At 43.6% G+C, this 16,741-nt stretch overlaps 1 protein-coding gene and 1 pseudogene across 1 annotated transcript in view; one reads left to right on the top strand and one right to left on the bottom strand.

Annotated features, from left to right (window-relative positions):
- Window positions 1-16,741, top strand: part of LOC141087485 (uncharacterized) — a 244,337-nt gene that overhangs the window by 5,435 nt on the left and 222,161 nt on the right. The gene's annotated exons all lie outside the window — the stretch shown is intronic.
- Window positions 1,350-2,154, bottom strand: LOC141087582 (metalloproteinase inhibitor 2-like; annotated as a pseudogene).

Raw genomic sequence — 16,741 nt, 5'->3', positions numbered from 1 at the left:
CTACTTCTGCTCTGTTTCCTCCAGGCAGACCATGCTGATCAGAGATTGGGAAACGTTTTTAACGTCCTTTATGAGACAAATAGATATCGGGAATCGGTAAGATAAACTGCCTTATGGGCTATTTAAATTCACACTTTCACAATTCATTTCGATAACATGGCAAACTCTAGAAAAAAAATTACACTTTTCTCTGTAGGGTTACGTTTTGTTCTTCCCACAAGCTGATTATATGAAATATGCATGTTTGTGTAAAACTTTTTTTTTCTCCCATAATCATTTTATCTAAATCGTAGTTTTAAAGAGAATGTGTCAGCTCTGTTTTAGCTAATAACTACATTCCTGAAATTAAAAAAAAAAAACTTTTAGAGCATTTTTTCTTGCTGTTCTTACTAAGTCTACTTTCACATTTACATTTTTAAAATCCGGCGGGCTGCAGCGAAAATGTGTCAAACCTTATCCGGTAGAAGTCGCAGCCTGCCGGATCATCTGTTTAGGCCAGAGACGGTGCAGGAGAGGGAGAGGGAGAGAGAGTCTTCGGGCATGCGCCGTGGAAAAAAGCGGTCCGGCACTGTCAAAAAACGTTGCAGGGAACGTTTTTTGCAGACGCCGGACAGGCATTTTTTGCCGTATCCGGAAAAAGCCGGACAAGCCGCTTGGCCATCAGGCGCAATGCGGCGATAATGCTGGTTTATGGGAAAAAAGCCGGATCCGGTGTCAACCGGCGCCAGATCCGGTTTTTACATTTTTCGACGCATCGCGCCTGATGCTTAAAAACAGAAATGTGAAAGTAGCCTAAAATTGAATATTTTCTTTAAATGTAAAAGAATCTCTAGAAATCTTTACTTTTACTGTTGATAGTCAGTGCAATATATAGCATGCTTCTTTTAACAGCGACCTTTAGTTTAGCATTAGAGTTACTTTAAGATCACTCCTAGAAAGTCTCAAATATAAGAACACCAGGTACTGAAAACTTGAAGAAATTGGTGCATATTTTATAATGAAAGCATTCCCACAATTACACAGAAAGCCAGTCCCTGCTTCGATTGCATGAGAACACTAATTACACTAATTACGGTACTAGAGGGTAAGGGTGGGTAAACAGAACTCAGAGCTTGGACCTCGCTTTGTAGGATATCTGTTTTGGAAAGGGAATAGGGCACTTGAGGAAAGCCATGGAAAGGACTGTAGACCAGCTACACAGAATAAAGGAATTCTATATGTGGTCTCGTGCGCTCCAGAAAACTGTATGCTAGGGAAAGTGGTAGAAGGAAGTCTAAGAACTAGGGTGGAAGCAGAATCCATCCTCATCCATTTAATCCTTTCAGTACTGCAATGTTCAGCAATGAAAGGGTTAAAACCCTGCCCCATGACAGCTTGCAGTCCAGCTTCTTCTTTTCAGCCATGGGACTTGCAGGAACGGGATGTTTACCTGGGCCTAAGAAAAATAAAAACCCTCAGAACTGGTGGGTTGAACTTGCACAAAATAACACTTAAGGGTCCTCTATGTCGAGGGATTCCTGTTTTGGAGGGGCAGTTCCCCGGTGCCAGGAGCAGGATCCATCACTACCCTTAATGCAGGCATAATGTTTTGCCTGCCGTCCATTTATGCTCTTCTCTGTCGTCCAATTTGTCCAGAGACACTCATCTTGGGAAGAGACAAGGGATGGAAGTACAGCGTGAGATCCTACACTCACAGCCCATCTCATATCTCTGATTAAGACTCTTCTTTTGGGTTTGAGTGAGAGATTCCCATGGCACAATGAAGTCACACAGTGTGATATGCATTTTACCATTTCCCTCTGCCTTACCTGCAATCAAATACTCCCTTTTTCCTCCAGTCTCCAGTGTCACTCCACATACAGCTGATGAAGGAGCAGTAAAGATGTACTGTATATCCTCGGTTGATCCCTTGAACATCTTAATTTGTTTGATTTTATACTGGATTATTTTGATGGGATTTCCATAGACATCATTCCCACTGTCAACCTCTTTACTCACAATGGCCTTTGCTCTGATCACTATGTCCGTGTTACAGAAGGCCTGCTGTGGGTGTACGGGGGAGCTGCTGCACGCGTCAGTCACTCGCTTTGAGGGCCACAGGAGAAGCTGAAGGGCCACAGGGGCCAGGAGGCCGGAAACCGGGGCCGTCCACATTCTCAAAGCCACATGTACGACCAGGTAGGAAGAGAGCGGATCACTGGATGTCCCGGACTGTGGCTTCTGTCTACGCCTTGACTGGAGTGAGAGGGGCTTTGGGGCGCATACTTCACCTCCTTCTGGGCCTCAACTCTTCATCTTCTATCTCAGTAAAAACATGATAATAAAGTTACCCCATGAATTATATGGGCAGATTTATGCTTTGGTATAACTATGCAGTTTCATACCTATGTCAACTCATGTTAGTAAAAAAAGATGAGCCCAGTATATTTTTTTTTCTATACTCATACACTATTATGATGTTTCAACACAATTGGATTCTGATATGTCCAGGCTTGGACTGGCCCACACGAGAGGAGAATCTTCTGGTGGGCCACCACCCTCCTATATGAGCATCACTTGGCACAATATAGTTGAATCACTGTGTACAGACAGAGGCTGCATTTTATTCATGCAACAATTTACCCAGATCATTGTTACATACATGGGTGATTGAGGATAATGTCACATTTTCATGTAGTTGAAAAGTGGGGCCCTGCAGTTGATTACTGGTAGGCCCTTGGCACCCCAGTCTGACACTGGATGAGTCCCATTCAAATGCTTGTTAAAAGGATACCCTTATGGTATGCATTTGTTCATTAACAGTCTAGTGTATATTTTTTACTATTTCCTCTCTGTGCAGTACAAATGACTTGTGAATCGAGTATCACGTCATAAATTTCTGCAGATTCAATAGGTCCTGAAAGTAACGGAGTGGCCCACAGAACAACAGGTGAATCCTCCAGTGGGCCCCAGAACTCTATACGTACTGTAGTTGGTACAGTATTCTTGATCCACTATGTACAAAGGCAACATCATTCATTTAGCAAACTATCCAGTGTACTATATAGAAGGATATACACTTGTGTGAAAGAGGGCAATGAAATATAGGCATGCAGCTGATCGGCGATCCGCCAGAGTGAGGGTTATTGGTGAACTTCTGACTCCCCAGTCTGACACTGGGTCATGATGGATGTTTCTTTGTTAAAAATTTTAATACGAAAGAAAGAGAACTTGAAGACTTTTCTCGACACATTTGCCTCCAGTTGTAAAGAATAAAGTTGATAAATAAGTACACGGGCCAAGTGCCACTGATGTGCATGAGTAATGTTTCCGAATACTGCCAGGAATGCTGCGTTACTAACACACAGGGTCAGTCTCACAAGGTGATGATCATAACTGGTAAGGCATCAGCGGCATGTAGTAATGAAGTCCAGATGTCGGGAGCTGTGTTTATTCAATGGAGAAGACTCAGTGCCAAGCCGCTAACAATTGTATTACATGACGGTAATCAATATCTTACGATAAGAAAGACCGAAAGACAGCCAACATAAATTATACCATTACCAGAAGCCACAGTCCTTTGATATTGGTAGCAGGTTACGTGCCATCATGTGGTTGTGAGTCAAGATCTAAGGCTCACTGTCCTCCAAAAGCCTCTTGGAATTAGTGGCTATGTAAGGACAAACTTGTTAGTTGTTTTCCTGCCTTGTGATCAGAAGCGTCGAGTTGTGTGCTTACATTTTATCCATCTAATTTAACATTTATCTTCAGACTGCTCAAGCAAATCCAGCAGTGTCCAAGCCCACCATCTATGAAGCTCTGCTGGCATCTGCGCTTTTTATTTTCCTACTTCTGCGCTTTCTTCTAGAACAAGGAAATTGACAGCAGTGTCAAAAACCATTTGAATGCCTGTAATGGAGTCCATTCAGTTTATGCCAGTCGCATATCGTACAGCACCATTTTAGCTGACATTGATGGTATCTGTGATGGAAAGCCAAGTAATATATTTATTGAAGGGAGCCCAGTGTATAAGAGTAGCATAAAGTAGTGATGGACATGCCCTGATTTGTCACTTTCTCGTGTTCTTTCTTAGGTTTCATGAAATTGCTGTTCATTAGATGAAGCATATATCCTCTCTATTAAACTAGGTCCGTTAAAAAACTGGACCAATTTTAGTAATGTTCAGATTACTTTTTTCATAGATCAAATGTCCATGGGAAAAATATCACAGCATGCACTAGTCTTTGGATAAGATATTTAAAGGGGACCTGCCACCAGTCTTTTCATGTATGAACCAATATCACCACCTTCCCCAGTGCCTGTGCTGCATTCCACAAAGTTCTATATTATGTCCGGACTTCCCTGTGTAGCCCCCAAAAAACCTTTTGAAGTGCTCCAATGAGGTATGAAAACTCAGACGGTCCTGTCCGATGGTTAGAGATGGGCGAACCTGTGGATGTTTAGGTCCTGTGAGTTCAGCCGAACATTTTAAAAAAGTTCAGTTCGGGTACCCAAACTCGAACCCGAACCCGGATCCCATTATGGGGGGCGCGAACATCAGGTGTTTCCCACGCTGTCATCTGTAATGACCAGTAAAGGCTAAGCAAACAGCTGCAAACTGATATTAATAGCCTGGGAACCTTTATGGCTATTGGCCTTTTCCCAAAATATTAACATCAGCCTCCAGCTGGTGACTTTCCCTCTGCTGGTTATGAAATTTATGGGAGACTCTACGTCTTTTTTTTTTTATTTATTTTTTTATTTATTAATAAGTACAGCAAAATACACACCCAGGGTAACCTTGTTCACTGCCTCCAGTTGTTCCAGCAGCTGGAAATGCCAGTAACCTTAAAATGTCCCTCAAAATGTCCCATGAGGTTTATGGGCCTTGCAGCTGCCGGAAGACCTGGTGGCTTTGAACTCTGGTAACCTTACCTGAACTCCCAGCCACCCGGTCTCATGGTAGGTCGATTGCCGGACTGATGAATGCCGGAGTGCCAGACTCGCGGTCTGGGGACTGATGTGAATATTCTGGGAACGGGAAAATAGCCATAAAGTTTCCAAGGCTATTAATATCAGCTCACAGCTGTTTGCTTAGCCTTTTTGGTTATTATGGTTATGATGTGGGGGTCCCCCCTGTAACCAATAACGAGCAAAGGTTAGACAGATGCAGAGTGATATTAATTGAAAAGAGGAGAGAGCGACACGCATCGGACCAGACAGCCCAGTATAATGCAAGGTCTTTTTTTTTTACCTTAAATTGGAGTCATATGTGCAGCATTCTATAATGTTGTCACATGGGGCTGAAAGGTGGTGCCTGTAGATTATATGGGAAAAATGGTGACAGGTTCCCTTTAACCTTTAACCAGTCTTTTGTAGGATGATTTGTGTGCTTTAGATCGTGGTATTACTGTGTGATCCTTGTTCTTTTGAGAGTCAGGTTATGGACAGATGTCCTGATATTTTCCTTTAGAATTTACTTTTATGATTCAGAATTAATTGTTTCTTCAATTATGGCAGCCGTTCTGGCCCTAATGCTGCAAACCAGACCATGATACCACCATCTTGTTTGACAGATGATATAACGTTTTTATGCTATTATGCAATGTTTCATTTAAACCAAAAAGCTCTTCAGTATTTTGCTCTCATCAGTCCAAACAACATTATTCTGATAACTTTCTGGTTTGTCCTGGTGATCTTTAACAAACTGCAGATGGGCAGTAATGTTCCTTTTTAAAAGCAGTGACTTTTTCCCTGCAGTAATACCATGCACACCAGTGTTGTTCTTTGTCTTCCTGTTGATGGACTCATGAACATTCACATTAGCTAATTTGAGAGAGGCCTTTAGTTGCTTAGGGTTTGTTTTTGGCCAGTGGTAGCCCATAAATCTGTGCAACCATTACACGTTTTGCTCTTAAAGTGATGTTTCTTGATTGTCCTCTTCTGAGGAGGTAATGGTCTTGAATTTCCTCCATTTTTGCACAATCTGACTGTGAAGTGATGGAGTCCAAACTCCTTTGAGATGGTTTTGTATCTTTTCCAGCCTGATGAGCATCAACTACTCTTCTTCGAGGTCCTGAGAAATCTCCTTTGTTCTGTACATGATACACTTTGACAAACATGTATTATGAAGATGAGTCATTGATAAGTCCGTGTTCTTTAAATAAAACAGGTTGCCCACTCACACCCGAGTGTCATCCCATTAATTGAAAACAAAAGACTCTAATTTCACCTTCAAATTATCTTCTAATACTAAAGTTTCTTATACTTTGCCACTCACAGACATGCGATATTGGATGATATTCCTTACTTAAAAAATGACTAGGCCAAATATTATCAATTCATGTATTTTATTTGTATTTTTTAATCTACTTTTAGGACTTGTGTGAAAAATCTTCAAGTATTTTAATATATGCAAACTGATCCATGATCCCAACATGTTGCGTTTCTGTGCTTTCGACGGGGCAGTGTAGACGTGGGGACACTTTGATGGTGTAGTTTCCGGCGCAGGGGATGTAGCAGTGCTGGCAAACGCAAGAAGGGAGGGAGGACACCAGGGCCTGCAGTTTCAACGCTTTACTCACAGTTCTTGGTAACCACTGGTGCCTGCTTCCATGCCGTGTCCTCTGGGGCAGAGACTCAATCAACCTCCCGGGCAAGTCAGGATTCTCCTCTCCAACACTCCGCCAACATGTACCTGTCCTGAACGACTCCGCTATTGTGCCTATTAGTGTGAAGAGCTCCAGTACCGTGGTTACTCTGAAGTTCCTCCTGTCAGATGTTCCTAACAACTCTACTTGTATGACAGACAGCTGTAGCCTGAACAGGGACCTCCTGGATCCCGGCTCTCTATCCGTGTTGCTGTTGTGTCCCAAGTCTTGGATGGGAGTAATGCATTTACAGCCAACTACTCTACCGGTGTCTGCTGCAGAACCATAAGTGTCCATACAACCTCGGGGACTGGGCACTGGCCTTGCGCTGAGAACCTATAGGCAGGGTTCCTCTTCCAACCCACAACTCCTCTCTGTTCTCCTACTCCTTAGTTCCGCACTGTTCCTTCTCTCTCTTATGGAAGCTTAGGTTGCAGTTCTACGTCTTTCTCCTTCTGTTCTTTTCCCATGCCAGCTGGCTCAGGTCACTGAGGCAGCTGCAGCACTCCTTCCTCCATCCCTCTTCCAGGGATCCGTCCTCAGACTCTCCTGACTGACTGACCTCTAGACTGATCTCAGACTGATCTGTAATTCTAAACTTTCCCACTCTTTTATATCTAACTCCACCCACCTCCCAGCACACATTGTGTTACAAAGCAAGAACCCACGAAAGGTGCTCTGCTACCCTCTAAGCATGAAGCCGCAATCTGGTCCATTGCTGAACTATCCTGTGTGTGGGAACAGGTGTTGGAGTGTGGAAAGGAGTTCCCAACTTACCTAGTTGGTGGGGCACTACACCTTAGGAGAAGGTGCAGTACCTCTGTGGCGACTGAGCCTCAGGGGCGCCACACAGGATGCATGCAGAAGTAGGCAGAGCTAAATGGAAGAAGTGCGAAAGTAGGCACTAACTGCCCATTAGGTAAATGTTGTTGCGACTGGGCCTTAAGTAGAAAGCGTTCTGGCGCATGTCCTACCACCACTGATGATTGGTGGATGTTTTTTGGATGTTTCTCTGTCCATGTTGCTTCCTCCACCTCCGCTTCCTCCACCAACTCTGTTTCTGGTCAGCTTAACACCTGCACCACTAACTTCAGCAGAGCCAGGGGGAAACAACAGCATGTGGTTCTGTAACTAGTGTGTTTGGGGGAAAAGTCATACACCTGCAGGACCAGTGGACGGGGATCGCCTTGTCTGCACTGCAGTGCCACTTCTGCCTTCCCGCTCACTGTCTCATATGCGACATTTCCAGAAGGTGGAACACATGCTGGAGAAACTGTGTGAGCAACAGCAGACAATAGTGAAGTTTGAGCTGCAGTGAGTCGCTCTGCAGAACAATACCACTTCATGACCAACGAGTTGACCTCCATGCAGGACGTGTGTGACGTGTTGTGCTGCTTCGAGTACTCCATGAACATGGCCAGTGCTGATGATGTCATTATCAACATTAATATCTCCCTTCTATGTTTACTTGAAAAAACACTTCAGGCGATGATGGATGAGATGGTGGCACAGAATGAAGATTACTTCAGAGACATATGGAGGAGTCGTATTATAGATGGCTTTGTAGGTCAGTGTTAACGGCTTGAAGTGGATAGTTGTGGAACTGGCAGACAATAAAGGGATTTGCAGATGGGAGAAGTGGAGGATTGGTGAGGACAGAAGTGGATTAGTAGGGCAGGAGTTAAGGACAGACTGGAGAGGTGCGATGATGTGATGGAGGGTGATGAGGTTCTAGACCCCACATGGACTCAAGGCCATACAAGTGATGTGGAAAGTTGGCAGGAAAAGGTCGTGGTCATGTTGCCCCACCTGCATAGAAAAAGAGGTAGCAGGGTGCAAAAGAGTCAATGCCAGCCACTAGCCATTAATTTGGCTGCTACTGAAAAACGGAACTGCAGCCCTAGCTATTACATCAGCTGCTATTTGAGTGGCGAGGCTGGCCCCCTAGCCATTAAGTTAGCTGCTACCAAGCACCGCAGTCATGCCCATGGCCATTAAGTCAGCTGTATCTGTCCATGTTGCCTACTCCTCCTGCTATGCTTCCTCCATCATCTTCTCATGCGGTCAGAAAGTGTGGGCCATCTTGTGCGAGCTTTAGGAGTTCTCACCCTGATGCTCACCTGTCTTCGATGCAGTGTCACCTCTGCCTTCCTGCCTCATATGGTTTCATGTATCCAGACAATACACCTCTCCCAGAGGACAGCTTGTCATTGCCTTTGGGCAGCCTGGGACACAAGCCAATGCATGCTGGTGTGCCTGTGCAATGACCAACAAGTTATCTGGAGTGTTACAAGTGCAGATTAATGGGAAGCCACCCTGCTGGATCCCCACTAGAAGCACAATGTGCCATCCTGACTTCCTTCACTGGAGCATAATTGGAAAATGTGGAAATATAAGCTCACGCTGGTAGACTCACTACTGATGGCATCTTCACCAGACAGCGGGGGCTCAGTGGAAGCACAAGTCAGAGGAGAAGGAAGTTACAAACGCAGCTGGTGCGCTGGCATCACCTCGAAAGGGAGGGTTAGCATGGCCGAAATGTGGAAATGCTTCCTCAGCACTCCACAACATCTGGCACCACCATCTGATACTGTCCATATTAACAGGAAGCTGCATTCTGGTTATGCCTGTGTAGTAACTCACTCGCGATTAATAGGTTAGACACTGATAACCCACAACTGACCCTGCCGGTTCCTGAACAGACTAGATATCCTGACACCGTAGTTTTTAGTGGTACCTGTGGGTATAGAGATAGATCTAGCCACAGAACTAGGAGATGGCAACTCGAACCATAGGGCAGAAAAAAGTGTTAACCATAAGGCAAAGCAGAGTGTGAACCTAAGGGCTGAGCAGAGTGCGAACCGTAGGGCAGAGTGCGAACCGTAGGGCAGAGTAGAGTGTGAATTAACAAAAAGAGGAGAAGTGAAGTGTGCTGAACAAAGGAAAGATGTTACAGTGAGTAAAGTAAATAACAAAATACCAAACAAAGAATAAACAATTACAGCCTACATTTTTTAATCAAAACCATTTTTATTGTGACAATCACAATTTCCAAGCAATACATATTACATTCTTGTATTACATAACACTGTAAATCCATCTATTTTCAAGACATTGTTATAATCATACCTGTGTTATATCATGGTATAACCTTAAAATTTTATTGTAAACCAATTAACAAAACTTTCCCTCCCCCACCCAATTAAACTGTTAATTACAGCCTACTTACTAAATAAAAGCATAAGATTGGTGTAAAGTTTAGCAAAGAAACAACAAGGCAAAAGTCCTTAGTTCAAAGCTCACAGACTGGCTTCAAACATCAATACAATGTCAAAACATGTAAATGAATCTATCTCCAGCAGGAAATTCCCACTGGGGTACAGAATCTAAAGCTGTACCCAAAAGGTGATAGATGGACAATTGAAACCACCTGTGTTAAGCTAGACAGACTGCAGCCAGAAAACAACCCAAACACCTTGAGAAAAGGTGTTTTTCCTGTTGCTCTTCAGAAAGAGAAGCCGATCACAAGACACAAGCTCAAGGGATCAAATCCATGAGCATGAGAGTGTCAAAAACATGGTGGAAGAGTATGTGTCCACAATTCTTCGCATAATGAGCGATGGGTCTTGCCCATTTAACTTCTGGGTGTCCAAATTGGACACATGGCCTGAGCTTACCTTTACGCCTTGGAGGTGCTGACCTGCCCTCCAGCAATTGTACTGTCGAAACGTGTGATTACCACGACAGGAGGTGTGATCTACAACCAACATGGGCAAGCGCACATTTGTTAAAATGAACCAGGTGTGGATCTCACAGTACTTGTCTGTGCCTTTGGCTAAATAAGGAAGTATACCAGCCACACTCAGCTATTGTTAGACTCCACCGCAGCTTGTTTGATCTATTTTCCATTCACAATGTTTTCAGGCCTCCCCAAATTAAACTAAAACTAAAACCAAACAAATGTTTTTTCCGCAAAGAACATCCACAGAGGCTTTTTTTCAGAGTACTACCACAGAGACATGTGCAGTGTACACATACAGGGTTTTTTGGCACAGTACTCCCACAGACACAGTTGCAGAATAGAAAAATGTGTTTTTATGCAAAGTATTATATTTTAGACACACTACTCGCAAAAAACCCACTGCAGAGTACAATTATTTTTTAGGCCCACAAATGGCAAAAATACAGCTGCAGACTAGAATTATTTTTTAGGCAGACTTCTCCTATAGACACAGCGGCACACAAAAATTAATTGTTTGGCCCAAAACTCCTATAGACACGGCTGCAGAGTATACATTTTTTTTGGCCTAAACTCTTACAGACTCAACGGCACAGTTTAATTATTTTTTAGGCCTCATACTCGCACAGACACAGCTGCAGAGTAAACAGGATTTTTGGAACACTATTACCACAGACAGGGGTAGAGAGTGTACACAGTGGCATTTTGGTACAGTACTCCTACAGACGGTGTTGAAGAGTACATGCAGAGGCTTTTTGGCACAATACTCCCTCAGAAATGGGTGCAGAGTACATAGTCTTTTTGGCGCCGTACTCCCATAGTCAGGGTTGCAGAGTACACACAGTGGCATTTTGGCACAGTATTCCCACAGATGGGTTCGCAGAGTACACACAGAGGTTTAAAGGCACAGTACTCCCACCTAATTGAGTGCAGAGTACATACAGTGGCTTTTGGCACCGTACTCCCACAGGCAGTGTTGAAGAGTACAGACAGAGACTTAAAGGCACAGTACTCCCATAGAATTGGGTGCAGAGTACACACAGCATCTTTTTGTCATAGTTCTCCCACTGAGGCACATGCAAAGTACTTAAAGCAGATTTTAGAAATAGAGCACTAACTAACACTGTCACTCACTCCAGCTGCCTCCTGTCCCTATACTAATCAGAGCAGAATGGCGGAGGAACTCTTATTCCGGCCTTTATACAGGCCGGGTCACATAGTGTGTCGGCCAATCACAACCATTCCAATACTTAGTATGGCTGTGATGGCTCTAGAACAGCCACAGCCAAAAAGCTTGTTCATTGCCTGTGTTGTAGCCTTTCAACAAGCTTTATTCATCTACCAAATCCGAACAGGAAAACGAACATACAGTACAAACTTTGAACTTTACCATTTGGGTTCGCTCATACCTACCCACTATACAATTATATAAAAATATAGGTACATTTGTGAATCAGGATTATGTAATATTTGAATGTAGCAAAATAGTGGGCCACCACAGTCAGCGTTACTGATGGACCCATGGCCCCCCAGTTCGATGCTGAGTGTAGTTTAGTTGCATTGCTTAAAAGGAGTTCAATTTACATGAAATCAACCTCATGTTTCATCAGGGGCTCAAGTAATGCCTGAGGTCATTCCCCATGCTTTCACTGCAGTTCTGCCTGTTCACATCAACTGTAATATGTAAATATAAGACATAACAGTGTCATCAGGAAGCCTGGACACTGGTATCTGTCTTCCATTACACCAAAGATATGAGCTACAAGTAATAAAACTACCAGTGAGGAAAAGGGGCAATCAATGTAGCTAAGACATGTATAGAACTGTGTATGGAAGAAATCCAAATCATATTGTCAGAGAGTAGGAATCTACTTTTTCATGCTTTAAACTTAATTTTTACCCTGAATTATTTTTGTAACTTCCTTGCGTTTCCCCCTTCATTTTTTCATACGTGACCAGTCACAGTCTCATTTTTGTTGCTTTCTGTGTGTTTAAAGCAGCACCAAGCAAATCTTTCTTTTGCATTATTTTGCTTGGCAGATGGAGATGATGTGAGATTACACGCACTTTAAATGATGGGAGGCGCGCTAGGGTTTTACAATTAGTGACTCACAGCCGGACCCTGGCAATTCATGTTGTTCTGTCTTCTTACACGTTCTCTCAGTGTGCAATCTGATATACAGCAGAAACCTTCTGTCTTCCAAAATAAGCAGAACGTTCTCTGTAGTCTAACTTGTTTCTTGGTCAACAGATGAATGTGGAGCACCTGTCAGGGCCGTGGGGATACTCGGTATCGGGCCGGTTCTTAAGGGGATGTGTCACGGCAGCAGTGACCCGGTCTGTGGCCCTGGGCGTCCAATGAAAATGATGATAAGGGGATGATTATGTTTATGAAAGATAGTTCGTGATGCCACCTGTGGTGCTCGGCAATAAGGTGCTGGCCGACGCTGCTTGAAGAGACTGCTGGGGCTGATGGTGATGCAGCAGAGTTGGTACAGCTCTCCACAGGTAGAGCTAAGTCCCAAGGCAATTATATTATAAAAGATGGTGATGATGGATGTAATGCAGGGCAGGTGACGCAGTAAATAACTCTGAGGACACAGCAAGGCAACAGCTTCCTTTACATTTACTGGATGTTCTGAGGTGCAGAATGGAGCACTGGTACAGGTGGAAATTTAGATTTGGGCAGCCTGGATGCAATTTAGGATCCTCTAAGCCAGATGGTGTTGGAGGCCTCCTTACTGCACTGTTCTCTGAGGTCCTTGCTGCCTGAATCTATGCTCAGTTCTATGTTCCTTACTGTCCTGTGGTACTTGCCCATATGGCAGGCAGCATGAGCTTATTGCAGGTGTTGCTCCTCTATCGCGGCTCCGGGCTCTGATATGCTGCTGTGCCTTCAGGCGTATGATGGGCCAGGAGGCCTGCAGTCTCCTGCCCTCCAGATTTGGCTGCTGGGACTGTTGTACATGTCATGAAAACAAACAAAAGCCAGCTCACCAAGTGTTCACCGCAGACCTCGGAGCTCCGTCTGGACTGACGTGTAATCAATAGGAAAAAGCAATTAGTTCCAGCTGCGTGTAAAAAATTTCTTCTTTATTTCAACATTAAAATTATGTCATCTTCATAGTAAATGCCATACACATGGACACGGCAACGCGTTTCGATCTGTAAGATCTTTGTCAGAGCCAACTTTTGGCTCTGACAAAGATCTTACAGATCGAAACGCGTTGCCGTGTCCGTGTGTATGGCATTTACTATGAAGATGACATAATTTTAATGTTGAAATAAAGAAGAAATTTTTTACACGCAGCTGGAACTAATTGCTTTTTCCTACTGTTGTACATGTGCACCCATGGACTCCGGTGTCTGGTTTCTAGTGCTCTGCCCTGGAGTAAGCTTGGTCACAGCTCTAATCCCCAGGCTTTCCTAAACTTCCACTTTCCTCTCTCTTCACTCTGCTCTTGGGACAAGCTCCTCACAGCTCCTGTCCCTTGTACAGACTCACACAGACTGCAACTAACTAACTCAACTTCCAGCGCAGAACTTATAGGAAAGCTCCCCTGAAACTGGGTTTAGAGCTCCCCCTTCTGGTCTGGAGTAGGAAAAGTGTTCGATGTTGGTATTACCCGGCTAAGGCTGGTTTCACATTAGCGTTTTTTTGCGCAGCGCTTCGTGCGCGTCCATGCGCACCTTTGTTTAACATGGCGTGCGCATGGTCTTGCATTTGCACCCGTTCATATGCGTTTTCGTGTGCATGCGTTTCTTCACGGTGTGCGCCTCGGTGTGCCAGACGCAACCTGTTGCATTTTTTGGTGCGCCGAAAGGCGTACAAAAAAGCATGCACATGCTTACGCACGGAATGCAACAAAGCAAAGCATTACAGTCTATGGGAACCCATGTGTTTTAGTTTAGGAGTTAACATGGAAAGAAAAGGGTTAAAACACATGTGCCTAAAAACGCAAACGCATGATGCATTTTTGTATGCGTTTTTATTGCGCACGAAGTGCTGCGCAAAAAACGCTAATGTGAAAGTAGCCTTAGGGACTCCTCCTTGCTTCCAGGCATGTCATCACCCCCTATGAGGGAGGCAGTGCCATTGTGGCAACCGGACTCCTGGAGTGCCACAGATGTAAAGAATTGAAATGTGTGGATGTGGTAAAATTGCAAGGATACAACTAACAGGTATAAATCATGAGCTTAGAACATCAGCACACTATGACATTTACAATTACCAGTGAAAGCACACAGCAAGATGGAACTTGTACATGTGAACACATGACTTAGTAACAATCACTGTCGGATTTAACAACATATCTGAATACACAATACCATAGAACAGAGATCGTTCCCTTACCAGATATACTTTATTTTGTTACTAAAACTCCATTAGCCTGGCTAATGGAGTTTCAGTAACAAAATGCAAGAGAAGGTTTTACACAACTGTTCTGCTAGACTGGTTCTTACATAATGACTGCTTCACCAGGACCTTCTTACCCAAAATGCTTTGGTTTTTCCCACAATGCAATTGACAAACAACTTATTATACAATTAAAAATCACCAAATGGTGTTATTACCACATTAGACATCACAAACAGAGCTTATTAAAGTGACAACAATAATTTTAACCTTGTCTTTTGCCCTAATAGGCAGAGCACATTTTCCATTATAGAGTACAAAGACTGTAACCAAAGATATCCAAAAGGTAATAATGTGCTCAGGATGACTTAAATAACTTTCAAAAATTGTTTTATATTGCAAGCCTAGTGATAGAATAATGGTGTAGATAGTAGTAAAAAACAAGAGAGTATGAGGTTGTTATTCTGCACGTCACATGGGATGCTGGATCTACCTGGCAGCTAATATTAGTGCGTTTACAGGGTCATAACAAGTAATCATGGCTACCTGTAACAAAGATTGATAAGGAGGCCTTTCTTTATAACCATCTTCAACAGAATCTGTGGTGGGAGAGAAGAAAGGCTGAAGATTCAAGGAATGTAACAATTCCACATCCATCAATGAGCACAAGGACAGAATTACTGGACAAGAAGAAAGGGGCACTGCTGCGTATACCACTGGGCTCCGCAATGTGAGGGTTAAAAACCTCTCCTAACAAAGAAAAAAAAGTAGCTCAGATTTTCCACTTAGGAATCTGAAAAAAAGTGCTTGCCACTGATCCAGACCATTAGACAGATATTTTGGGGTCAGATATAGTTGAGAAAGCGTTAAACAGATGACATATTTCAACAAGTACTTATATTTACTGGTATGCTTAATTTAAGAAGTCTACTTATCCATAATTTGTGTTGTGTATCCGTGTGTTGTGTGTGTATGTGAGCATGTATGTGTAGGAGGGTAAGCTATTATGTCTCTCATGCCTCCCTTCCCTCTGATTGTCATCCAGTTCTTAATGTTTACAGATTATTGCCTGCGGTACTGCTACACGTCTAATTATGTATTGCCGCTCATTACTTATGGTATTGCCACTTGAATATGTTACCATTATATGGACAACTGTGTATATTGTAGGGATTCGACTCGCTCAAGTGCAGCAGGAGACAATCATGAGACAGGTCCTTCCCAAAGTTCATGTGGTTTATTCACTTCATAAACCCACAAGGCAGCGTAACACTGAAAAGTAACCTTCAGCTCAGGCAAAGAAACACAAAACGTCCGTGGTTTGAGACTCGGACCAAGAGTCTCAGCACATGCTGGGAGCTGTAGTCCTCCCCATATACAACTCTCTGTAGTGTCCCACCTGAACACATGGAAGTCTGTCCACACTCAGACAGACTCTCTCACACTCCCTCACATGTGCCAAACACCTCAATTACATAGCCCTGTAACCACACCCACAGGTGATCACATGGCTATGACATCACTAAAGGTTGTATTGCACATAGACACACACAGGCTTCCCTGACACAGTGTAACAGAAAGATCAGCAGTAACTCTGCTGATCAATACACCCTGGGGCCTGCATCCCAAGGCCACCCACCTTGAGACCCATAATGGTCATTTAGGACCCTGCTCCTGTTACCACACTGAATGTGCCTGTACACCCATCCTGGGACACCCACACAGCGCCCCCTAGCTGACATAGTGGTCACTACACCACAATATATATTGCCTCATGATTCTGTATGATAATATTGCATGTATATTATGTGTCATTTGTGTATGTATAGTCAGGGAAAGTTAGTGTATCCTTCTTGGGACATTAGAGGAGGGCACTTTTAGTATATAGTTCCTCATAGGTTGAGTAGTTGTAATTATGTTGCGGGCCCCTAGGTGGGGGCATACTAGTGGGATCTGATAGGAGGTTCATAGAGAGTTAATTGTAGGAGGGGCAGCCGAGAGTCAAGGTTAGTGCTG

This window comes from Dendrobates tinctorius, unplaced genomic scaffold (genome assembly GCF_039654945.1).
Source record: "Dendrobates tinctorius isolate UK_male_01 unplaced genomic scaffold, ASM3965494v1 ptg000034l, whole genome shotgun sequence".
NCBI lineage: Eukaryota > Metazoa > Chordata > Amphibia > Anura > Dendrobatidae > Dendrobates > Dendrobates tinctorius.
This window is presented reverse-complemented; position numbering and strand designations above follow the sequence as displayed.